This window comes from Diabrotica undecimpunctata, chromosome 6, assembly GCF_040954645.1.
Source record: "Diabrotica undecimpunctata isolate CICGRU chromosome 6, icDiaUnde3, whole genome shotgun sequence".
NCBI classification, from domain to species: Eukaryota; Metazoa; Arthropoda; class Insecta; order Coleoptera; family Chrysomelidae; genus Diabrotica; species Diabrotica undecimpunctata.
In genome coordinates, this window is record NC_092808.1 from 99,382,365 (window position 1) to 99,409,712 (window position 27,348).

At 35.9% G+C, this 27,348-nt stretch overlaps 1 long non-coding RNA gene across 1 annotated transcript; it reads left to right on the forward strand.

Moving 5' to 3' along the window:
• Window positions 1-1,224: 1,224 nt before the first annotated feature.
• Window positions 1,225-26,548, forward strand: LOC140442742 (uncharacterized). Its single transcript, XR_011951133.1, has 2 exons — window positions 1,225-1,820; window positions 26,274-26,548. It is a non-coding gene; the product is annotated as an uncharacterized lncRNA (long non-coding RNA).
• The last annotated feature ends 800 nt before the right edge of the window (window positions 26,549-27,348 follow it).

Here is a 27,348-nt window from a genome sequence, read left to right on the forward strand (position 1 = left end):
ACTGATGGTCATCCCAATCCTTTCAAACATGGCTTTGAATTTCAAAGACGGGAAATAAATGGTTTAATGCATTCCTCACGCGCCATCTAGAAATTTCTCAGAATATATAAATACAGCGAGATCCTACGTTTCTGAAACCAGTATCAGGCAGTACCCTGAAGATATACGCAGATACTTTGCAAGTGAAAACGTCGAAGATATCTTACAAGATCCCACAAGAATATTTAACTCTAATGAGTCAGGTTTTGCTACAAATCCTAAAACAGGTTTGGTCTTCGGACCAAAAGGGATGAAAAATTTCTATGAAATTAAATTTGGTTCAGAAAAATAATGCATTACAGTTCTCTTTACAATTTCAGCAGAGAAGCAAATTTATTCTCCTATGGTTGTTTACCCCTATGAGTGAATTCCTGCAGAAATAGTACGAGCTACAAATCCAGACTGGGTCGTTGGTAGTTCCATAGTTACGTGTGTAACACACTTTTTCCATTTCTAAAACAAAAAGGCATGAAATTCCCTATACTTTATTTCTTGGACGGTCATAAATCTCATTTGACCTATAATCTCAGAAAATTTTGCGCAGAGAATGGAATTTTTCTTTACTCGGGTTTTCTGTACACCGAGCCGGGGCTTGAACCCATACCCACTGAACCAATCGACAGTGAAGCGAATGAGAATCGGCCGTTTAGCCCGCTTGGCTATTTGACCGACACCAATTCAATGTAACCGCCAGAAAATTTAACATCTTAATTTCCCCAAAAAAGACAAAATGCATGCAGACAGCAAATTTACTAAGATGTCAATTGGAGCTAAAAGGTCAGTCAATAAAACAAGTTATAGAGTTTAACTATCTAGGCATCACATTATCTAGCTACGGAAAGCTCGAAACAAAAGTTAAAGATCAAGTTAATAGAGCAAACACAGCCGCAGGTTACCTTAATGAAACGATATTGAGACATAAAATATCAAGAAAGAAATGAAAGGCATCATTTACAAAATACATCATTCGACCAATATTAACATCTTCTTCCCCTATAGGAAGACGATTAGTAGGAAGACCAAAAAAAAGATGGGACGACAACTTACTGGAGGCACATTGAAAAACAGACAGAGCCATATCTCCATAAAGAAAAGAAGAAGAAGAAAAGGAAATAGAAGCAGAAGAAGAACTTGATTCTATAGACATAACTTCACATTTGTATTTATTAGACGGATTCAAAAATATTTATAATACGTATTGTACAAAACCCACGTTCTCACAGTTATATTGAAAAGTATGAAGTTTGTGTTTGATAACATTTTGATAAATATGGAGAGTGACATAGTGTTTCCAACTATTGATACGAGTTCACAATATTGTTAGAATAATGAAATCTCTAATCAATGAAAAATTGATTTTCGACTATAATCCATTTCGATAACACTTAACAAGATAATCCAATATTGTGTTGAGAACTTCAGCTATTTCGGTTCCATATGGATATAAGCCTCATTGTTCTTTCTTCTATAGAACTTAAGACTTTATACCGTATTACTTTTAATTCATTCACCATGAATAAGATAACCTTATAAATAATTAAAAAATACGAGGTTCCTGATTAGACTTATCATAATATTTTTGTTTTGTTGGTTGTTGCAAAATTATATTTTGTTAAACCAGATAAACACTTAAATATTCTATTTTCCTTGCATTTGCTATCTATTAAATACTAAGTTACTAAGCATATTAAGTAAGCTGTACAGGAAGATTATTTTTAACATGAAGTTATTTTTGATTTGTGTGTTGATTGCGGTTTTGGTTCAAAATTCATTTCAAGAAGGTAAGTTTAATTAATTCGGTGTTATATTTCTATTTAATTAAAACTTAATTGGCATTACAAAATATATATTTATGAGAACATTATAGAAAACTTTGTAATTTGTTTATCGATAATCACTTCGATTACATTCTGCTGTTTGTAAAACCTTAAAATAATCCTTTTTATAGAATATGTCTTAATTGCTTGTCAAATCTAGGAATGGCTTTAGAAATCTTGCCGGTCAACGCCGAGTGCAGACAAGGAAAGTATTCTAAGATACAAAGTTGGATTAGATTAGATTAAGAGAGGTGGCCTTTCGGCCTATTCCACTGCGACCTTTTCAGATCTATTGTGGTCCTCTAGTTCTAGATAACATTCTCTAGCCTGACCCTTTTTATACAGTCTAGTAGCTTCGAGACTGTACCTTCTATGTACAAAGTTGGAACTCGCAGGTACTCGACTAAGTTGTAATGGTACAATCTCAAAAATTTCTTATCGATCCTATGGCTCTACAGCCCAATTTAAGCCCTGGCCTCCAGAAAACTTCTCCATTCATTACGGAGTGTAGCCATTCTTCACCACGATGCAATGCTAATGAGATTTCTTGCGTCCTCATACACATTATCCTCCCATCACGTTCTTGGTCTCCCAATAGGTATTTCCCCCTGAATCCTTGTATTTAACAGTTTTTTGGAAGTCATGGAACAGTTTTTTCTCTTATCTTAAATACAAGGCCTGCCCATTAAAGACGCTGTTGGCGGACAAACTGAGATAAAAATGGTTCTTTAATTATATTATTTATTTTATAATTGTATCTGATACGCCACCTATTGTTCTTATTTAGTACCTTTTTTTTTAATTTCCATGCAGTTTATAAATTGTTGAGTTAATATCCAAGTTTCACACGTATAATTCACTATCAGTCTGATTATGGTCTTGTAGATTCGTATCTTAGATTATAGTCCAGATGTTTTTAAACCACGAGACGTTGTACGTCTCGTGAATTAAATATCTGGTTCATACTAAAGTATGTCGTATTGGCTAGAATTATTTTTCTGCTAAGCTCTAAATCTAAGCTCTAAGCTTTGCCATTCAAAGCCGAGAGCAGGCAAGGAAAGTATTCTAAGATACAAATTTAGAACTCGCAGGTACTCGACTAAGTTGTAATGGTACAACCTCAAAAATTCTCATCCATCCTATGGCTCTACAGCCCAATTCAAGCCCTGGCCTCTATCAGAAAACTTCTCCATTCGTTACGAAGTGTAGCCATTTTTCACCACGATCCAATGCTAAGGAGATTTCTTGCGTCCTCATACACATTGTCCTCCCATTACGTTCTCCCAGGTCTCCCAATATTTTGGGAGACCTGGAATTTTTGGAAGTTTTTTGGAAGTCTTGGAACAGTTTTTTCTCTCATCTTAAATACAAGGCCTGCCCATTTAAGACACTGTTGGCGGACAAACTGAGATAAAAATGGTTCTTTAATTATATTTTTTATTTTATAATTGTATCTCATTCGCCACCTATTAATCGTCTTAGTAACTTTTTTTCAAAAATTTCCATGCTGTTTATAGATTTTTGAGTTAATATCCAAGTTTCACACGTATAGTTCACTATCGGTCTGATTATGGTCTTGTAGATTCGTATCTTAGATTATAGTCCAGATGTTTTCAAAACCACAGGACGTTGTAAGTCTTGTGCTTTAAATATCTGGTTCATAATAAAGTAGGTCGTATTGGCTAGAATTGTTGTCCTCTGTATGATGAATCCTAAATAAATAAGTTATTTATTTTTTATAACTTGTCAACTGCCAGGTTGTATAAGTTGTCTCTTCGATTTGCATAAAGTATTGTTTGTGTTAAAAAAAAAAAATTATGCATATAAACTTATGCAACAAAGAAGAACACGGGATAATGAGCAAATGTACAAAGATCTTAGGAAGGAGGAAAAACGCATACATCGAAGGAAAAAGCGGACCTTCGAAAACCAGATTATGCAAGAGCTTCAATCATTAAAGGGGCAAAATGAAACTAGAAAGTTCTATAATATCCTAAATAAGACAAGAAAAGAATTTAAACCACGGCTGACAATGTGTAGAGACAAAAATGGATATATAGTCAATACCGCTGACGCAGTACAAAGCAGATAAGTTGAGCACTTCAAAGAACTACTTGGTACCGAAGTGGAAAATGATGCGTCACCCCAAAAACCAAGAAATAACACTCACGTAGAACCTCCTTCAATATTTGAAGTGAAAGACGCAATCACACGACTCAAAAATAGCAAGTCCCCAGGAGTGGATTGTATCCCCGCAGAGCTCATCAAACATGGAGGTAACAGCATTATGCACCAAATTCACAACATAATAGTCAAAGTCTGGGAAGAAGAACAAATGCCAGAGGAATGGTGCACTGGAATCATATGTCCACTGCACAAAAAGGGAGATTTGTTGGAATGTAAAAATTATAGGGGTATAACTCTTCTGAATACAATGTACAAAATATTCTCCAACACCCTGTACAGCCGTTTAAGTACGTACGTGGAAGAAATCCTTGGTGAGTATCAAAGCGGTTTTAGGCCAGGTAGGTCAACAATTGACCAGATTTTTGTGCTACGTCAAATCTTAGAAAAAACCAATGAATTTATTATTGACACGTTCCATCTCGTTGTGGACTTTAAGTCAGCGTATGATAGCGTCCTAAGAGGTAAATTATACGAAGCCATGAATGAACTTAACATTCCCCATAAATTAATAAGGCTCGTAAAAACAACTATGAGTAAAGTGATCTGCAGAGTGCAAATACAAGGCGATATGTCACAAGCGTTTGAAACATATGCAGGGTTACGGCAGGGAGACGCGCTGGCGTGCCTTCTCTTTAATATAGCGTTAGAAAAGACTATAAGAGATGCCGAGTTACACAATAGGGGAACAATCTTTAATAAATCAACGCAGATTATGGCTTACGCTGACGATCTGGATTTGATCGCACGTACTACACGAGGACTTAAAGAGATGACTTTCACCTTCTTGACAGCCGCACAAAATATGGGCCTTAAAATAAACGAGGAAGAAACCAAAATGTTAGCATCTATTCCAAATAACAGAGATAGAGCTAGAAACGCCGAAGAAAACTTCAGTATAGACCAATATAATTTTGAGGTAGTAAATAAGTTTACATATTTGGGTTCTCTCATAACAAACGATAATGACACATCTGAAGAAGTAAAACGGAGGGTACTGCTAGCAAACAAATGTTATTTTGGACTAAGCAAGCAGCTAAAAAACAGAAATTTAAGCCAGAAAACCAAACTAATAATATATAGAACACTCATCCTACCAGTGCTGACATATGGGTCAGAAACATGAATCATCTCCAAAACAGACGCAAATCTTCTGATCGTCTTCGAAAGGAAGATACTAAGAAGAATAATGGGCGCATTCTGTGAGAATGGTATTTAGAGAAGGCGATATAATTTCGAATTGTACGAGAAGTATAAAAAAATAGTAAATGGTAGAGATGTAATATCCTTCATAAAAATAGGTAGGCTTAGATGGGCTGGACATGTGTCAAGAGCAAATGAAAATTTGCCCACCCAAACGAACTCTATTATCGGTCCCAGTGGGAAATAGGAGTAGAGGCAGACCACGACTGAGATGGAGGGACGGTGTGGACGAGGACGCAAGGAAAATCGGCGCGGCAAATTGGCAACGGTTGGCGATGAACAGAAACGACTGGCGAAATAGACTGGGGAAGGTCAAGGCTCAACTAGAGCTGTAGCACTACTGATGATGATGATGATGATTGTTTGTGTTAATTGACATACCTATTAATTTATCATATTTTTTTATTATTAACAAAATCGCATCAGCCAAATTGGCTATTAGCGAAACAATAGTCGCGAACAATAATTTGTATTACATTTATATTGTTGTGAATTTATTAAAAGGTTCAATATTTATAACACTTACGGATTTAATTTATTTCTTTATTTATATTAACTTATCTAACAATAATTTATTATATCCGTACGTAACAAATTCGCGAGCGCGGGTCTTGAGTATTAAACTGCCCTCCATATAAAAATGTTGTATTTATATACGAAATCCTGATATACTAGAACAGCATCGAAAGATCGCATTGTCTTGCATCGAAAAATCGAGAAACATCTAGTTGGAGAATTCACCATAATTCGAAATCTAGAACCTCCGGCGAAATTTCTACAACAAAACAGAATATTAGTCATCATATATTTTACAGTTATTTTTAGGCCAGGATTTTTATCGTAACATTGCCCCCCTCTTAAAAGATGGTTCCTCCTGGAACCTTGTCGGGACTGGAACCGGAACTGTATGCTGGTATCGGCAACTGGACCCTCTTTTACAACTTCCAGTTGTATAAAAATGACAAGGGACGGTTTTCTCTCCGCACCAGTAACTATGCGGATTGCAACAGACTAACACCTGGACTTCGGTGTCTTTGAAGATCTCCTCCACCATATTTCGGATAACCCTCCAATCTAATTGGCGGCACTCCAACTTTGGCATGGCTAACTTTTGCACGTCGGACTCTAGTACGTGCTCTCTCAATTGAAGTAAGGCTTCCCATACATCTCGGTAGGTAGGTTGGTCACGGGCAGTGTCTTTTGTTACCAGGTAGAAAAGGTAACGTGATGCATCTTGGAGTTTCAAGGTTTTACCGGGAGCTGGCACCTGGCATTGAAGTTCTGCAACTCGACCAAACTTCCTTCGAAAGACGGATGCCAACCCTGGTGCGTCTTTGATACTGGCCGGGATGGTGAGGGCCAGCGAGTAGTCATCGGGGAGCGCGAGTAGATCTTGCTTTTCTTCAGTGGTAACACCATGTCTCGCTTTACCGGTACCTCCATAGGCACCCATGAATTCCTCAAACGTGAGGTCAGACACATCGTGGACTTGGTTTACTTCCACTTCTTCATCTACGTCGTGGTCACCTTCGAAAGACGCCAGCCGGTTATGGTGTACTATCATCGGCTTTCCCTTCGGAATCTTGCTTATTCGGTAGATGACATCGTTGATCTTCTCCATAATGAGGTATGGACCTTCCCAAAACTGCTGCAATTTGGGAGAACAACCTTTTCGCTTCTTGGGATTATACAGCCATACTTTGTCGTTCTTCTTAAAGCAACCCTTTTCGGCTTGTGTATCGTACCGTTTCTTCATTCGGTCGCTAGCGATCTGAAGGTGGGAACGGACCAACTCATGTACATCGTCCATTCTTCTTCGTAATTCGATCACATAATCTTCACCTGCTACATCTTCTCCGGGTCGACACCCAAACTCTAGATCACAAGGTAGTCGCATTTCGCGTCCGAATAGGACTTTCGCTGGTGTCTGGCCTGTTGATTCGTTAACAGCAGATCTGTAGGCCATTGTGAAGAACGGAAGGTATTGGTCCCAGTCTCGCTGATGATCGGACACCATCTTTGTCAAATATTTGGCAACTGTCCTATTCATCCGTTCTACCATACCATCAGATTGCGGATGATATGCTGTAGTTCTTGTTTTCTTCATGCCTAGTCTATCACATATTCCTTGGAATAGATCGCTTTCGAAGTTCCTGCCTTGGTCACTATGGATCTCCAAAGGCACTCCAAATCGGCTGATATATTCTTGGATCAACTTATCTGCAACGGTGGCGGCCTTCTGGTCTGGAAGTGCGTAAATCTCGACCCACTTACTGAAGTAATCCATTACTACCAGCATGTACTGGCCTCCATTTTCACATTCTGGAAATGGCCCAGCGATGTCCAAAGCTATTCTTTCAAACGGGCTTCCAACATTATATTGTCTCATAGGAGCTCTCCTTTTTCGGTAAGGCCCGTTACTCGTGGCACAAATAGTACATTTCTTACACCAGTCTTTTACATCGTCGGAACTGTTCATCCAATAAAACCGTTCCCGAATTCGCTGAAGGGTTTTCCTTACACCAAAATGCCCTCCCGATGGACTGTCGTGTAACTGACGAAGTACTTCGGCTATTCTGCTCTTTGGGATCACCAACTGTCTTCTCTTCTCTGAACCGTCATCATTTTCCAGGACTCGTTTAAGCAAGCCATCTTCGATGATAAATGAGTCCCACTGGGCCCAATACGTCTTAACTACTGAGCATAGGTTTGATATTTCCTGCCAAGGTGGTCGACGGTTTTCCTCTTTCCATTTTCGGATTTTCTGTATAACTGGATCTCTCTCTTGTTCTTCCCTGATCTTAGTAGGCGTCCAGTCGTCGTTGACAATCGTCGTTCTTAGCACTGCTGCTTCCTTGGATTCCGTTTTGTTGCAGTGGGAACACTCTGCTGAGCATGGCCTTCTGGAAAGAGAATCAGCGTTTCTGTGGCTAACTCCGGCCCGGTGCTCAATCTTAAAATCGTATTCTTGGAGTCGTTCGATCCACCTGGCTATCTGACCCTCTGGATTCTTAAACTGCATCAACCACTTAAGGGCGGCATGGTCGGTTCGGATTAGAAACTTTCTTCCATAGAGGTATTGATAGAAGTGCTCTACTGATTTCACTACTGCCAGAAGTTCTCTTCTCGTGACGCAATAATTCCGCTCAGGTTTTGAAAGGACTTTACTAAAATATCCGAGGACTCGTTCCTGTCCTCCTTGAATCTGAGACAGCACTCCTTCAATTCCCACGTTACTTGCATCCGTATCTAAGATGAACTCTCCTTCTGGCAGTGGATACCCCAAAATTGGTGCTGTTATTAAATGCTTTTTCAACGTTTCAAAGGCATTTTGGCCGTCTATATCCCAGCGGTATTCTCTTGCTTCCTCTGTAAGTCGCGTTAATGGCTTAGCGATATCTGCAAACTTCTTAATAAATCTCCGGTAGTAAGTACATAGTCCAAGAAAACTTCTCACTTGATGTTTGTCAGTTGGTTTTGGCCATTCCTTAATAGAATCGATTTTTCCCTTATCCACGGCCACTCCTTCTTTACTGACTATATGACCCAGATAATTGACTTTACCTTGAAATAGCTGGCACTTCTTGGGGTTTAGCATCAATTGGGCAGCTTTAAGTCGATTAAAAACGTTTTCTAAATTCCTCAAATGATCTTCGAATGTCTCCCCCAAGACGATTATGTCATCTAAATAAACCAGGCATGTTTTCCAAGATAACCCTCTCAACACATTTTCCATAAGCCTCTCAAATGTCGCAGGAGCATTACAGAGTCCAAATGGCATAACGTTGAATTGCCACAATCCAGATCCTGTGGTGAAGGCTGTCTTTTCTTTATCTACTGGGTCCATTTCTACCTGCCAGTATCCAGACTTCAAATCCAAAGTAGAAAACAATTTACTTCCAGCCAATGTGTCCAATGTGTCATCGATCCGAGGCAGAGGATAACTATCCTTCTTGGTAACGTTGTTCAGCAAACGGTAATCCACACAGAACCTCGTCGTTCCGTCTTTCTTCTTAACCAGGACCACCGGAGAGACCCATGGGCTCGTAGAAGGTTCTATCACCCCGTCTTTCTTCATTTCCTGAACAATCGTTTCAGCTTCCTCTCTCTTCGCCTGTGGTAATCGTCGAGCTGTTTGACGAATTGGCTTAGCATTACCAGTATCAATTTTATGCTTAACAACGGTAGTTCTTCCCGTCTTTCCTCCTTTCGGTACGAAAATATCACGATACTGCCGCAGAAATTCTCTTAATTTTCTTTTCTCCATCTGATTTAGAGACTGTCCTGCAACTGCAACCATTTGGTCGAATTTGTCGTTGGAATTATCAGATGTTGTCGCCTGACGGATTATGGATGTCACAGGTACACAAGTTCCTACTTTTGTCTCTTTCTTTATGGTCACTGAGTAGTCGTTGACATTGATAAGTCTCACAGGAATTTCTTTAGCCGAAGTCACCAATTCCTTTCCAATTATGATTCCACGGCCAACCTCATCGTCGTGGTTCCAAGGCTCCATCATAACGGGTCTCCCTTCGTCCACAATTCCCTGTATCCGCGCTACTATGATCGTTTCGCTTCTCGCAGGCACGACTGTATCTTCTGTAATGGCTGCTTGCACAGTGTTGTCATTATGTGGATGGAGAAATACCTCCTCGTTGCCAACTTTGATTACCTTATTCTTAAAATCCAATTGGAATCCATGCATATTCATTACGTCCATTCCTAATATAACATCCTCTTCGATGTCAGCAACTATAACAGTATGGACGAACTTTTCTGCTCCAATTCCCAATTGTACCTGTATTTCTCCATGAATGTTGGCATTTTCACCTGTAGCGGTCCGAAGTCGCAACCTCGTTGGTAACAGTTTCTTACGGCTGTTTATAACTGTTGGACGTATAATGGTTCTGGTCGCTCCGGTATCCACCAACAACGTATGTCTTTTACCATTTATTTCTCCATCTACATATACACTATCTTCACGACATTTCAAAGAAGCTATTAGTATGAGAGGGTCTTTGGAAAAGTTTTGGGTCGAAGCTGCCCCCCTAAGGCTGACCCGTTCTAGTTTTCCTGATGGTGAGTTTCTTGATTTGCGTCGTACCTAGGGTGCTTACAGGAGCTTCGTACGTGTCCTATTTCGCCACAATTCCAGCATCTGATGATCTTCGTTTTCTTATATGTCATGCTTTTCATCATATTAACGAGCTGGTCAAGTTTATCTTCATCTCCTTCCTCTTTTACAGTCCTAACTTTACTGTACCCGCCAGAGGCCTGCGTAGCTGACTCGTATTCGAGGGCGGCGGATAAGACATCAACCAGCGTCTTGTGACGAGCTAATCGTAGTGTTCTCTGCATTTCATGATCACGAAGACCATCAATAAACGTTTGAACGGCCAATTTTTCCATCATGTCTTCGGGAGCTGTTGGATAAGCATATCGTACTAATCTGGCAATATCTACCTCATATTCTTGAAGAGCCTCATCTTTCTTCTGTCTACGATTTTTAAGCTGCGACTGATATACATGCTCCAAATGTTCGTGTCCATATCGCATATTTAACCTCTTCTTCAGTTGTTCGAAATCATCGGTCTCCTCTACGGCTATGGTCTGAAGCACATCTAAGGCATCTCCTCGAAGAGCGATAGTCAGGTTTACCGCCTTTTCTTTTTCAGACCATCCATTTGCTCTTGCGGCTGATTCGAACTGTTTCATGTAGTTGTTCCATGACGATTTTCCATCGAAAGTTGGGACTTTCACATGGACAGAACCTCCACTTCCTTCAAATTTCGGCCGTGTTTCCAACTTACATTTCGTCTCTTCTTCTTTTGTCTCCACTGTAATTGGATTGTTTCCTCTCTCTGCTGTCCCTGTTTCCTCCAGCTTCTTTTCCATCTCTTTCATCTTCTCTTCGAAGGCCAACATATCGGCAGCAACTTGATTTTTTAACGAAGACATTCTTTCGTCCAGGGCAGACATCTCAGAAGTTACTTTAGAAATGTTGGCAGAAACTTTACTTTCCAGAGACGAAATCTCGTTAGAAACTTTGTTTTCTAATGACACGATGTCGCCAGAAACTTTGGCTACATCATCAGAAACTTTGGCTACATCAGACGAAACTTTCGAAATATCGTCAGAAACTTTGTTCTCCAATGATGCGATGTCACCAGAAACTTTGTTCTCTAGTTTCGAAATATCGCCAGAAACTTTCGAAATCGAGGAGAGGACAGCATCTTCAAATATATAAGTCTCTGGATCTAGACCTTCTTCTAGCAAAGCGTTCTTTAGTCGTTGGACTAACTCAGCCTTTTTTCCGGTAGAAGCTAATTCTCTGTCTTCGAGATGTCTTCTTAAATTAGTCACTGTCAGCTCATAAATCGTAGCCATTTTCACAATTTATTTTATATTCACTTGTATTATTATTATAAGTCTAATTTATGTTCGATCTCACTCTGACACCATTTGTTGTGAATTTATTAAAAGGTTCAATATTTATAACACTTACGGATTTAATTTATTTCTTTATTTATATTAACTTATCTAACAATAATTTATTATATCCGTACGTAACAAATTCGCGAGCGCGGGTCTTGAGTATTAAACTGCCCTCCATATAAAAATGTTGTATTTATATACGAAATCCTGATATACTAGAACAGCATCGAAAGATCGCATTGTCTTGCATCGAAAAATCGAGAAACATCTAGTTGGAGAATTCACCATAATTCGAAATCTAGAACCTCCGGCGAAATTTCTACAACAAAACAGAATATTAGTCATCATATATTTTACAGTTATTTTTAGGCCAGGATTTTTATCGTAACAATATATTAAGATAGCTTTTAGAATGTTAACTTATTGTACAACATGCGCTTTGGCGTTATTGCTGGACACTGCTCTAATATATGTTTGATTGTTAACTTTTCTTCACAGTTGTCACATTTTGGTACTTGTTTGTTGAAAAACACATGGCTATGAGTTAATCGCGTACGGCCCACTCGTAGTCGCGTTAATGTTACCTGGTCTCTCTGACTTGTTAATAATGTAGTTCAGGGTTTTATCGATTTTTTAATATCGCGTAGTTTGACCGATGCCAGTTTCCACTTTTCTTCCCACACATATCGCACTTTACATTTGACCACAGCTTTCAGGCCCGCACTCGTAAATGTTTCAGTACACTCCTCACTATCACTAGTTGCAGCTTCTTTTGCAGCGTTGGCTGCCTCTTCATTTCCTTGAATTTCAATATGGGATGGTATCAAGAGGAATAGAAAAAATTTTCCATTCAGTTGATCGGTATGAACTTTTTGTTTTATCTTGATGACCAAAGAATGAACTTAGAGAGTCTGTGATTATACTATAATTGGTATTATTGGATGAGTTGACTGCAAGGGTGGCCTAGTATAGAGCGTATAATTCAGTAGAGTAAATGGAGTACTATCAGTGGAGTTTGTATTTATTTGTTGACATTGGGGTTATGACTGCAGCATCAGTACCTTTATTTGATTTAGATGCATCTGTGTTTATATGTGTCTAATCCTTGTACATAATTTGGGCGCATTTGATTAATTGTGGGTTTGTTGAATGTTAAAATTTTTTAAATAGATCGGATATTTGATTAAAATCAAGAATAAATGGAGGGTTTTGCTCTGAAATCAATGCCTTGGCCGGTTCCATGAGTATGTGAGTTGGAGTCTTTTTCTTACATTTTTTTCTTTTTTTGGATGGAGCATCATTTGGTTTAACAAACAGGTCTAGACTTGGGTTTTCTAAATCAACGTCTTTTACTGGGAGGTGTGATTATTTCTTTCAAACTGCATTTTGAGCTAATTTGTGTAGGCTGGGTTGTATCTATATTGATGACTGGTTGTGAGGTTGAGTTTTTGAGGATTAAGTTGGAAGTATTTGTGCGTAAAATATCACAGACCTAACGAAGGTCTGGTATAATTGGATCTTCTTGGCCTTCGTTGGGGGACTGTTTATAAAAATATAAGGTTTTATTATTATTTTTATTAAATTCACTGTAACTGCTTGTGTGTTCTTCGTGAAGTTGAATTTTCTGTCGAGATGAACTCCTAGATACTTGACTCTATCTTTTGATTGGATAACATTTACTCTCATAGTAAGTTCTACTATAGGTGGATTTTTCTGCTGCGTAAAAATAATAAGTTGCGTCTTTTTGGCATTAATTTCAATTTGCCATTGGTCTGTGCATTCCAAAATTTTTTCTTCATAATTTTCTGATTTGTGTTTGATCCTTTTGTCTTCTTTTATTGCTGTAATTGCCGTATCGTCTGCATATCGGGCTGTATTTGTTATTGCATGCGTAGTTTATATCTAAAACTTATATAGTATACAAAATTAACAATAGAATACTGTCCTGAGGCATTTCTTCTTGGACTTGAACTGAATCTTGAAAAGTTGTATTAATTAAATATGAGTCACATATTTAAACTAAATATTGAGCTAGCTAAATCTAGTTCTGTTCATTCATCTTATAGATAAGGACTTTTTTTAGACCGTATCGTACGCTTTTTCTATATCGAGTATAGCCATTCCCGTTTCTGGTTCCTGTTGAATCGCAATTGGTCTTCTAGTATTATTTTTCAGTTTTAACATTCTTCATACGTCTTTTATAGATGTATTTTCCAATATTTTGTTTAACTCTTTTGTTTTGTTTTAGTAGAGTGATGATTTTAGCATGTTTCCAGTTGTTTGGAAATGGGCGAAAAATCTAAAAAGGTATTATACTATTGCACTATAATTTTTTTCAAGAGTTCCTTAACTGCAATATTATGCATGTCTTCTGTTTCTAGAGCTGTGTTTCCTTTTAATTTCCCTTTGATTTTAGGAACTTTCGTTGAATTTAGATAGTCTTCTTCTTCTCCTAAAAATTCGTTCTTCCTCTTATTGTTTTGTATTCGTTGTTAACCACTTTTACGGTTCGTTCATTGGACATATTTTGATTTTGTCTATGTGTTTCTGCTATTTTTCTTGCAATTGCATCCCCTTTTTCTTGAGTGAGTTCATTTTTTGTCGATTATTTGTGACATCTTTTTTAGCACTAGGCTTTTAGCATTTTCCATACTTTCCGTGGTTTTCTTTTACTTTTCTGATATTATTGTACATCTATAATCTTGTTCTTACTTCTTCGGGAAATTAATATCCATAAATCTTGGATTCTCTTCTTCCTTTTCTTTGGTGTGTTGTTCTGGTTCTGTATCTTTCTTTTATCATTTTTTAGCTCGTTCGGAATAATTGTTCCTCTGTTGTTCGTGTATTCTCTTAGAATATTGTTTTTCCCATTGGCTGTTGGATTTTTCTTGTGATTTTTTCTATTTTTCTTTCCACTTTTTATATATATTATAATAATAAAAAAATAAAAATGTCGATCGGATAGCCAAGCGGGCTGGGCGGCTGGCTTCTCCTTCGCTTCAATGCGAGAGATGTCAGTTCAAATCCCCGGCTCGGTGAATAGCAAACAAAAAGGCTAACGCAGTAGTTTAAAATTCTAAAATGAATCTGCGGCTTAGTCTAGAATATGCTGGTATCTGATCGGCCTATGGTGGAGCAGTACGGCAAGAGATAAGGGCTTGCGGCTAGGTGATACTCCTCCATAGATCCCTACCGGAAGGGCGTGGAACGCCTAAATACCGGGTATATATATATATATATATATATATATATATATATATATATATATATATATATATATTATAATTCGGCCAATTGTCTTTCCAATTCCATCTTTTTACTGTTTCAATTGTTGGGAGGTTAATTCTTGAAGTCATAATTTCCGTTTTCGGTTTGTGTCGGAACTACAACGTAGTGCCTTCTTACATCTTATATTATTACTTCTTTTGGTTAGTTCATCCTCTGCAAAAATCATCCTATTTCTGTGGTCACAATATCTCAGAAGACTTTTTCCTGCAGTAATTATGTCTTTACAGCCCCATACTGTATAATGACGAATTGGAATCTCCTACAAGGACTACTGTTTCTGTAGTGTTCATCATTGCTTCGATGTTTTCTTGTGTAATTGCATTTCTTATAAATAGAAATAATACTCTCATTACATTTCTTATAAAAAGAAATAATATTAGTATATTTTAGACCATCTCCCGTAGTTCGTTGATTGTGTTCTTTGTAAAGAATATTTAGCCTTATAATTGACATTGTGGAGAGCTTCGAACTTTATGAATACTTGGTTATATCCGCGAATGATCTTGATCTGAGAAGTTCTTTTTTCATATTTTGTAACAATTTGAGCATCCTATCGACAACAACAAGTTCACTGATTTCCTCCGACGCTTTATGTATGTTTCCCGTATTGGTTTGACTTATTTCTTGTGTATTTATTTTTGCAGATTGGATTCATGACATTCCGCTTGTCATCATCATCATCAGTAGCTCGACAACCCTTTCTGGGTCCTGGCTTGTTCTAGGATTTTCCGCCATTCTGTTCTGTTCCTTGCTTTGTTTTTCCAGTTGGTAATCTTAAGTGTTTTCAGATCTTGTTCCACTTGTTCCATGTATTAAAGTTTGGGTCTTCCCTTTGACCTTCTTCCTACTGGTGTTTGTCTCATAATATGTTTTGGTGTTTCAGTCTCCAACATTCGTTCAACATGGCCCATCCAGCGCAGACGTCCGATCTTTATGGATGTTATGATCTCGGGTTCGTTGTATGCTGTGTACAGTTCAAAGTTATATCTTCTGCGCCATATGTCATTTTCCTTTACCCCCTTATATATGTGTCTAAGGATTTTTCGTTCAAATGTGCCTAATAGGTTTTCATCACTTTTCGATAGTGTCCATGTCTCTGATCCATATACAAGGACCGGTTTTATCAGGGTCTTGTATATTTTGCATTTGGTGTTTCTTGTGATGTTGTTAGATCTTAGATGTTTAATTAGTCCATTATATGTTTTATTAGCGATATGTATTATTCTTTTAACTTCTTCACTGACATTGTTATCTGCGGTAACTAGTGAACCTAGGTATGTAAAATTTTTCACGCTTTCGATGTTATAGTCTCCTATTGTCAGATTCTGTAGGTTTCTTTGGCCTGTCGATTTACTGACCTTCATGTATTTGGTTTTTATTTCATTAATGTTTAGGCCACTGCTTTGTGCCGCTCTTTCTATCGCATTAAATGCTTCTATCATCTCTCTTTCGCTTCTGGCTATGATATCAACATCATCTGCAAATGCCAATATTTGTACACTTTTTGTTATTATTGTTCCTCTGGTGTTGACTTTTGACTCCCTAATTATTTTCTCTAATGTGATGTTGAATAGAATACAGGATAGGGCATCTCCCTGTCGTAGGCCCGTTCTCACATGAATTGTATCTGTTAGTTCGTTTTGAATTCGAATTTTGCTTTGTACTTTAAGTGTTTCTTTTATGATATCAATGAGTTGAGTTGGAATATTAAACTCTTTCAGTGCATGAATCAGAAATTCTCGATGGATGGTATCATAGGCACTCTCAAAGTCAATGAAAAGATGATGTGTGTCTATATTAAATTCACTAGTCATTTCCAAGATTTGCCTCAAGACGAAGATCTGATCTATTGTGGACTTCTGCCTGCGGAAACCACATTGATATCCCCAACTATTTGTTCCGCATATGGTCTCAATCGGTCATACACAATATTTGACAGTATTTTATATGCCACAGTCAGTAGCGTTATTGCTCGGTAGTTTTTACATTAAAGCTGATCTCCCTTTTTATGTAGTGGAATAATTACTCTGGTATTCCAGTCTTGTGGTAGTTGTTTATTATTCCATATGTTCACTATTAGTTCGTGTATCGCATTCAATAGGGAGTCTCCACCTTCCTTTATTAATTCTGCGCTGATATTGTCTAATCCAGGTGACTTGTTGTTTTTCAGTCTGGTAACTGCTTCTTGCATTTCAGTCACTGAAGGTGGGGTTGTTTTTCTGGTATCCGTTTGATCCAGTATAATTCCATCATATAGTGGATCTTCGTTTTTTTCAAACATTTCTTTGAAGAATTCTGTCCATCTTTGTAGTATTTCACTCTGTTGAGTTACTATATCTCCTTCTTTGCCTCTACACATCATTGTTCTTGGTTTAAATTCTTTTCTACTTTTGTTAAGTTTTTGGTAGAATTTTCTGGTTTCTGATGGTTTATTTAGTTCTTCCATTTCTTGGAGTTCTTTTTCTATGTGTCCTCTTTTCTTTCTGCGATGTATTTTCTTCTCTTTCCTCCTTAGCATTCTATATTCCTCCTCTGCATTTCGTGTTCTATGTCGTTGTTGTAGTCGTTGATATGCATTATTTTTCCTCTCTGTTATGTTGCGACACTCTTCATCGAACCACTGTCCTTCAGTTGATTTTGGCTTTTTTTGTAGACCTAGGATCTCTTTAGCCGCGTCTTGTATGATGGTTTTACACGCTTCCCATTCTTTGTTTATTTCCTCGTGCCATTGGCTGTTGGATTTTTCTTGTGATTTTTTCTATTTTTCTTTCCACTTTTTATATATATTATAATTCGGCCAATTGTCTTTCCAATTCCATCTTTTTACTGTTTCAATTGTTGGGAGGTTAATTCTTGAAGTCATAATTTCCGTTTTCGGTTTGTGTTGGAACTACATCGTAGTGCCTTCTTACATCTTATATTATTACTTCTTTTGGTTAGTTCATCCTCTGCAAAAATCATCCTATTTCTGTGGTCACAATATCTCAGAAGTTTTTTTCCTGCAGTAATTATGTCTTTACAGCCCCATACTGTATAATGACGAATTGGAATCTCCTGCAAGGACTACTGTTTCTGTAGTGTTCATCATTTCTTCGATGTCTTCTTATGTAATTGTCATTACATTTCTTATAAATAGAAATAATATTAGTATATTTTAGACCATCTCCCGTAGTTCGTTGATTGTGTTCTTTGTAAAATATCTTTAGCCTTATAATTGATATTGTGGAGAGCTTCGAACTTTATGAATACTTAGTTATATCCGCGAATGATCTTGATCTGAGAAGTTCTTTCTTCATATTCTGTAACAATTGGAGCATCCTGACAACAACGAGTTCACTGATTTCCTTCGACGCTTTATGTATGTTTCCCGTATTGGTTTGACTTGTTTCTTGTGTATTTATTTTTGCAGATTGGATTCATGACACTCCGCTTGTCGCAGTTTTAAAAACTGAAGGATGCGGTGTAAGTTTGTTTTTGGTGCCGGTCTACCCTTAAGTTTTTTTTTTTTTTCACCTGTTTGCCCACGAATTTGATATGCTTCTTGCACATAACATAATTGGATTTATGTTCCTCAAAAAAAGTGTACAGGAGAAAGAAAAGGGAGCATATGAATAAAAAGCTTAAAGAGATTGAAGAACATAACATTAATAAAAATGAGAGAAACTTCTACCACTAGGCAAAAAGGATCAGTGAATACCTAAGGTACAAGTAAACAGAATTACCACAAGAGTAAAGAAGGGCATCTAAGAGGAGAAAAGAAGGGCAAGCTAGATAGATGGCAAGAGTATTTCAGAGATCTGCTTAATAAAGAACCAGATGGAAATGATCAGGAGCAAGTGGAAATGGTAGGGGAAGCCAACGACACGGCATAAACAATGGAGACTCCTGCAGTGGAGGAAATAAGAGAAATCATATATAGCATAAAAAACAATGAAAGTGCAGACAACAATGGTATTTCTGAAGAACTAATCAAGCATGGGAAAGAAGCACTTATAACGTGGATATATAGCCTGCTACCGAAAATCTGAAAGCGAGAGGAAATGCCGAAAGTATGGAGAGAGGCAATAGTATGTCACATTTATAAGAAGGGAGATAAAGCAGTGTGCGAAAACTACAAGGGTATCACTCTTCTGGATGTAACATATAAGGTACTCGCCAGAGCCATAAGAAGTAAACTGGAAAGGCATTTAAACGAGCAGGTTGGTAAATACCAGGGGGGATTCAAAAAGGGCAGATCCACCATGAATCAAATATTCGTGTTAAAAATGAATCAGAGCAATACGTACGAGCAACAGTTAAAGCTAAACCTCATATTTATCGATTTTAAACAAGCTTACGATTCTGTGATAAGAAGGCGTCTGTACCATGCCCAAAGAGTACTTGGAATTTCGGAAAAGACGATCAGACTAGTAAAAATGACCTTAATGAAGACCGACAATAGAATAAGGATAGAAGGAAGCTATCAGGACAATTTAAACCAAAAAGAGGACTAAAGCAGAGGGATCCGCTATCCACAATACTCTTCAATTTCTTACTGGAGGCAATAATGATAGAGAGTAAAATACGAAAGAAAAAGAGAATGACGAACTAAAAAAATCATAGATGCACTTCCAACAATACAGCAATAGTTATGATTTAATTTTAACTTTAGGTAGTATTATTATATTAATTAATATTGAAATTGAATAATTTAATGTATAATGAAATTACCACTCCTGGCTTCTTGAATGCTGCCGGTAAAAGGTATGACTTATGACAACAGAAGTCAGGCCCTGGCCTCTGCGGACAATGTGGTGTTAATGGCAATAACTAAAGGGTAACTGCTAAGGATTTTAAAACTCTTTGAAACAAAGGTTAAACAGTATGGACTGATTATTAATGAGCAAAAAACAAAGTATATGAAAATGGGGCAGACCACATATGAAGGAACAGCGCAGCGAAGACTACCACAAACAATAAGAGTAAAGAGTATTGATTCGAAAAGATGATGGAGTTTGAGTGTCTAGGAGTAACCCTAACAAGTAAAGGGGAAGAAAGCCAAGAAATTGACAAACGGAGTTTAAGAGGAAGGAAGACGGTCGGAGCTCTACACAAACTACTAAGCGCAAAAACATCTCAAGAGAGGCAAAATTGACGCTATACCGAACAGTGATCCAACCCACAATCCTCTTCGAAAGCTAAACATGAGTTATAAACAAAAATCAAGAAAATATGCTGTGTTTTAAGAAAGATATTTAGAGGCATAAAAGACTATAAAGACTTACTTACTTACTTACTTAATCAGTAGAACCCATTTGTACCTTTCGGTGTTGGACCGTTTACAATACAATTCATTAAATTACAATATTTGACAGTCTTCTGAGGTGTCCTAGATCTTAACGAACTTTCTCCATTCCTTCCTATTGGATGCCATCTGTGTTGCTTCCTGCCAAGTCTTACCCTTACTCTGCAGTATCTGCGAGATTTCACTGTTCCATTCTTTAATGGGTCTTCCTCTTCTGTTCTTCTCTATTGGTTTGGCGTCCCACACTCTTTTTACTTGTCTATTATTGTCCATCCGGGTTAGATGTCCGAACCATGCCAATTTTTTCTCTTTGATTGACTCCAGTATCCATTTGATTTTCTCTTATTTCTTCATTTCTGATTCTATCAGTTCTTTTTACTCCTATCGTTCTTCTGAGCTATTTCATCTCTGCTGCCTGAATTCTGCTCTGATGTCTTTTGTTTAATATCTAATTTTCTGCTCCATATGTCACTGTAGGTCTATATATTGTTTTGTATATTGTCATCTTGGTCTTTGTTGATATTTCTTTGTTATTAAGGAATCCTCTATTTAGTGCTTGGAATAGTTTTCCTGTGTTTTCCATTCTGTTGTTAAGATCATCCTCGATGTCTCCTTTGTTGTTGATTACTGTTCCTAAGTATTTGTATGAATTTGTCTGTATTATTTTTTGTTGGTCTATCATTACTTCTATTTGATCTTCCGTCCCTTGTTTCCTTGATATTTTCATTATTTGAGTCTTCTCTTTGTTTACGTTTAAGTTGTAATTGCTTGCTTCTAGGTTCCATTTCTCTAAGTTGTATTTCAGTTTTTCTGCAGTTTCCGCAATTAATACTATGTCGTCAGCAAATATACACATCTCGGCATTTATCATTTGCATTTTGTTCCAACCGATGCAGTATTTCTTGAATGTTCTCTTACATTCTTTCACTATCTCATCTATTACATTTATGAATAGTACTGGGCTAAGACTTCCCCCTTGTCTAACTCCTTGGGTTGTTTTAAATGGTTCTGACTGTATATTTAACATTCTTACTGTATTTGTTGTTTTCATGTATATACTCTTTGTTGCTTCTATCAGTTCTTCACTTACTTGTTTCTTCTTTAGGCTTTCCCATATATCTTTTCTTTTGACTGAGTCGAATGCTTTTTTCATATCTATAAAGCTCAAATGTATTTCTTTATTTTTCTTTAAGGCTTTTTCTATTACTTGTTGCATGGTGAATATATGGTCTTGTGTGTTGTGTCCTTTCCTGAACAAACTTTGTACATCCTCTAATTTATGTTCTATTTCTTTTCTAATTTTCCTTTCTATTATGGTTTCGTATACTTTTGCTGCTACACATAGTAGTGATATACCTCTATAGTTCCTACAGTCTCTTGTGTTTCCTTTCTTGTATATAGGTATAATTACTGCATTTGTCGATTCTCTGGGTATTACTTTTCTCTTCCATATTAGGTTATATATGTATAACAATTTTTCTTTTGCTTTTACTCCTATATATTTCATCATTTCTGGTGCTACTTCATCGCTTCCTGGTGCTTTTCCAATCTTTATCTTTCTTATTGCTTCTTCCAGTTCTTCTTTATCTATAGTTTCTGGATTTTCCGTGTTTCTCATGGATACTCTCCTGTTGTGGCTTTCTTTCTCCATTGTATTCGCTTGATTTCCATTCAGTATCAACTAAAAATGTTCCCTCCATCTTTCCATTATTGTCTTATCGTCGTTTATTATTGTTCCTTCCTTGTTCATTATTTGTTTCAGTTTCGTTTCTTTGTTGCTTCTTAGGTTTTTCAGTGTTCTGTAAAATAATTTTACGTTTTCTTTGCTGTTTTCTTCCATTTTTTTCCCGAATTTTTCCCAACTTTTCTTTTTCTCTTTCTTAACTATCTCTTTAACTTTTGTTCTTTGTCTCCTATAATTTTCATATTTTTGTTGTGTTTTGTCTTGGATGTATTCTTTCCATAATTTCTTCTTTTCTTTTATTTCTCTTTTCACTTCATCGTTCCACCAAGATGTTCGTTTCCCTCTGTTGTTATTTCTTGTGGTTCCACATATTGATTTAGCTGTTTTTATCATCGCATTTTTAAATTTTCCCCATTCTTCTTCTATTGTTTCTGTTATTTCATGTTCATTGTCCATCTCTTTCTCTAGTCCTTCTGAGTATCTTATTCTCGTTGTTTCTTCCCTTAGTTTATAAATTTTTATTATTTCTTTGTGTTTTCTGTTTATGTTCTTATTTCTTTTTATTTCTTTTCTTTTGCTTTTGAATGTGGTTTCTAGTAGATGGTGGTCACTACCAATTTTATAACTCCTTTTTACCCTTACGTCTCTTATCCAGATCTTCTCTGTTTTTTGCACTATAGTATAGTCTATAATTGATTGTTCGTCTCTTGATTTGACTTCTCTTGTGATCTTGTGTATTCTTTTATGTTGAAAGTGTGTGTTCATAATCACCAGGTTATTGTCTAGACAGAATTCGAGTAGTAATTTTCCATTTTTGTTTAGTTTCTCCTCCCCATAAGGTCCGATGACATTGTTCCATTTTTCTGTTTCTTTTCCCACTCTGCTGTTCATGTCTCCTGTGATAACAATTTTCTCTGTACAATTATTTATCACTTCTTGTAATTTGTCCCAGAATTCATTCTTTTCGTTTTTTGTTGCGTCTTCATCTGGTCCATTACATATGATTAGGTTTTGTATTGGTTTCCTCTGTATTCATATCTATGTCTACTCTTAGTATACGTTCGTTGTAATAAATCCAATTTTTTTATTTTGTTGATACTCTCCTTCTTTATCATGCACGCTACTCCTGCCTGAGCTCTCTTCGTTTCTTCCACTCCACTGTATATTAGTAACATTCCGTTTTTAATATTATTGATCCTTTTCTTTTTTTCTTTGTCTCTGTTATAGCTACTATTTCAATGTTCTTATCTCTAATTTCTTCCCCCAGTTCTATTTCCTTTCCATTTATACCTCTCACATTCCATGATGCCATTTTCCAAATTGTTTTGTTCTTTTCTGTGTTTAAGTTGTACTTCAATTTGTTTTTACTTTCGTTTGTGTTATTATCTTTAGATCTGCTCATGTCCCTGTTCTGTGCCTGTTTTGTTTCTCGGTCCGTCATTGTGTTTTCTTCAGCTAGTTTTTTGAACCAGTTGGTTCTGTATTGTATGTTATTTTTTCTATCCGGCTTGTTTTTTGATTCCATTTCCACTTAATGCCTTCTATAATTATGAAACCATATCCAATTTTTGTCCTTTTCCCATTAGTCTTTTCATCTGCTGCTATCTTCCTAAGATTTCTTTGTATCTCTATCTCTTTTAATGTTAGGCCAACTTCTATATATACTCTATGTTGGTTATAGTTTATTAGTTTACCCTTGGCTTTCAGTATTTTTATTTTATCTTCGAATTTTTTACATTCGATAACACACATTGTTTCATTTATCTTTTGTACCCTATTTATTTCTGATTTTACTCCCATTTTTGTTTGTATGAAGTTCTCCAGTTGCTCTACTTCTATTGTGTTTATTGGTAAGCCTCTCATTGTTAGGTTATTTTTCTTCTTTTCTTTCTGACATGCTTCCAAGGCTATTTCTATTTTATCTATTTTTTGTTTCATCGTTGTCATTTCGTTCTTTAGATTTTCATTTTCTCTTATTATTTCTTCCATTTGCAATTTGTATTCACTATTTTCCTTCCTAATTTCTTTTAGTTCCTCAATCATATTACCCATTGTATTTTTTATCTCTTCCAGATCCCTGTTTTTCTTTTTATTATCGCTTGCTATTTCTCTCATTAGTTCCATCATTTCGTTCTGGCTGCTGGTTTTATTCGTTGTTGGTTTCGACCTGTCTGGCGTTCGGCTCACTTTTCTGCTCCTGCTAAATATGTCTATCTCCTCTTTGCTTTTTCTTTTACCATCTTCATCAACCTTACCATCCGCCATCTTTCTTCTTATTCAAATAATTAAAGTATTTATAAATATAAATATTATAAGTAACGGTTACGTATCTCCACAAGCGCCGCGCCTACCTCTACAGTTAAATTTTAGCAATTATTCTCGATCCTAACCAGTTTCGACTTCTACCACTTGTAAATACAAAAATACAATTTGGGAGCGACACTACACACGTCCAACTAGTCTGACCGCCAAAACGTGTCGTCATATATATATATATATATATATATATATATATATATATATATATATATATATATATATATATATATATATATATATATATATATATATATATATATATAAAGTAGTTAGGTATTATTGACTGACACGTTATGTAAAATAAAGTTTTATTTTACATAACAAATTTTACAAAATTAAATTAAATTGGAATATTGTACTTACATAACTGTATAATTTTTAAAATAAGTTAAGTTTTAATGTTTTGCAAATTTGAAAATTTAATGGATTAACCTCATGTTGTAAGTTTTTTTACTAGTTTTATACAATGCTATTTAGTTCTAATTTCGTTGTATTTACTGATACCATATTTTAGCATATCCTGAAGAAGCAAATAAATTTTGCGAAAGCTTGATTTAAGAACAAAGAGTTTTACTTTCCTGCCCTATTAATGACTGCAACCTCAAAATAAAACTTTATTTTATATATATATATATATATATATATATATATATATATATATATATATATATATATATATATATATATATATATATATGTTCCTCCCAGTGGTATACAGTTATACAGTTATACCATTTGACTTCATTTCGATTAGATGACATTCAGCGTATTTTATGCATCTAGGTATTCTAAAGCAAATTCTACTTCTGTTTTCAAGCTGTGACTTGGCTGAAAATCGCTTACACAGGGTCTTTCAAACATGTATGTAATAAATTAAATCACGCATTTCCGGGACAAAAATAAATTGATTGAATCCAACTTACCTTAGTACAAAAGTGTACACAAAAAAAGTTACAGCCCTTTGAAGTTACAAAATATTTTTTTTTTGCATTATCTCCTAAACTACTTGACATTTTGTAATAAAAATAGATACGTTTCCAAAGGACTTTCAAAGTTAATGTTTGGGCAGGAATTGTGGATAACAATATAATAGGCCCAGTACTTCTTACCAACAATTTAAATGGTAATATTTTTTTGCAGTTCTTGGCAAACGATTTACAAGAGTATTTGGAAGAAGTGAATATTGCAATAGGGCAAAATATGTGGTTTCTACAAGATGACGCTCCACCGCATTACAGTAATGAAGTGCGGGAACGCACCTATTTCTTGGCCAGACAGAAGTCCAGGTCTTAACCCCATGCACTTTTGCTTTTGGGGGTTTATGTAAGAGAAAGTGTATTCTGTAACAATATAGGATGAACAACAATTGAGGGTTAGAATAATTGAAGCTGCAAATCAATTTCGTCAGAAAAATATGATTTTTCAGCGCATTCGGTTTTCTTTATTAAAACGATACCGAATGTGCATTCGGTATATTAATATATTAATAATATTAATAATATTAATAATACTAATAATATTTACCCCCCCTTAAAATTTTTCTGTGCACTTAGATTTTGTTTTCTTTTATATGAAAAATGCTTTCAGAACAAGAAAGTAACGTGTCCATTTTTATTACAAAATGTCAAGTAGTTTAGGAGATAATGCAAAAAATTGTTATTTTGTAACTTCAAAGGGCTGTAACTTTTTTGTGTATACTTTTGTACTAAAGTTAGTTGGATTCAATCAATTTATTTTTGTCCCCGGAATGCGTGATTTAATTTATGACATACCTTTTTGAAACAGCCAGTATGTATTTACGAGTGTTGGTTTCGTAAGTAGCGATAATTGGAATTTTCAGGTCAATTTTCCAATGGGAAGGTTTTCAAGTTGGGGCGACGCGCATTGACGTGCGCACTAGTCTGCGACCAAAGCACTTGATAATATTATCCGTAAAAGTCCGTATTCATTTTTTTAATAATTAAAAACACTTTTTTTTAATATGTGTGTTGTAATTTGACTATTTTTATTACATTTTTAGAGTTACCAAGAGAATGTGGTCAAAATGAGGAAGCAGGTTGTGAGCCCTGTTGTCCCGAGGAAGAAATAACATGCCAAAATAAGAAAGGACGCCCCTGTCCTGATCTTGGATGTTTGCCTATTTGTAATTTTAAATGTGTCTGTGTTAATGGATATATAAGAGACACTAAATCCGGAAAATGTGTAAAACAGTGCTAGAAATGTGTTAGAATGTAGAAATTTTAGTTTTAAATAAAAATGTATATATTTTAAGTGAGTAAAATAACAGTACCTTAATTGTTTTCTTCTTTTAATTATTTACAAACCAGAATAATGATTTACGAAACGCTATTTTTCATTCTGTTAATCTACTACCAATTTCGTTCAAAGCTTTTAAGAAAGTGGCATAGTTCATTAAAATTAAGAAAAATTAAATAGTGACAGAAAGCTCACCACAAAGGGAATTGGACTCAAGGTACATTCAAATACATGATATCAAATACTTGTACTCAATCTGAGTACATTAGTTGTTCTGTTTTCAAAATTAACTATTTAAAGACTTTGAAAAGACATACCTGATTGTAAAGCACTTTTGCATGCTTTAGTAACAAAGATTGCTATAGTTTTAAAAATGTAGTTCAATAATAATTAATATGACTTCTGGTTGACCATAAGTAGAAGGTAGAGGCATCGAAATTCTAGTTAGGAGACGAGGAAATCATACAAAATCGATGAAACGACTAGAAAAATCAGCAAAACTGCTGAAACGATCAAAGGTTTCTAAAATATTCGATGACACATTTATAGAAATATGTACAATCTAAAAAAATTTTAGAATACAAATCAAAACTACAAAATATGAAACAATTAGAAAACCGCCCTTCAGAGGAGTTTATAGATTATATCTTTATACTCGTAAAGATAACCAAGAATGTTCGTTTTTGAATAAAATGATTGCAACAAGAGCCGTTGCATGATTATGATATCACAGGAGATCTTGACAAAGTCAAACCAATTCGAGAATGTTCAGTACCAAAAGATAAACATAAAATTAGTTTTTTCGACTTATGCCCATAATACTGATTATCTGTTGAAAG